The following is a 263-nucleotide window of genomic DNA, read 5'->3' as shown; positions in this document are numbered from 1 at the left end:
CAGCCAATCCTGTACCAACCCAAGGTTGATACCTATCATACCATATGATTCCATTACCTCATTGCCACGGCCTGAAGCCATTGGTAATGCAAAACCATAGATCAGGTTCATTCATGAACCACCATGAATCACTAGTTGTTGTATAGCATCTAATTACCATCCCATATGGATGAATTAGTTCAACTATAATCCGCCCCTTTCTCCAGGGTCCTGTATCCCTACAATACATCACAATATATGGTCTCCAAGGGCGTGCCATACTT

This window comes from Raphanus sativus, unplaced genomic scaffold (assembly GCF_000801105.2).
Source record: "Raphanus sativus cultivar WK10039 unplaced genomic scaffold, ASM80110v3 Scaffold1475, whole genome shotgun sequence".
In the NCBI taxonomy this organism is placed as follows: domain Eukaryota; kingdom Viridiplantae; phylum Streptophyta; class Magnoliopsida; order Brassicales; family Brassicaceae; genus Raphanus; species Raphanus sativus.
This window is presented reverse-complemented; position numbering follows the sequence as displayed.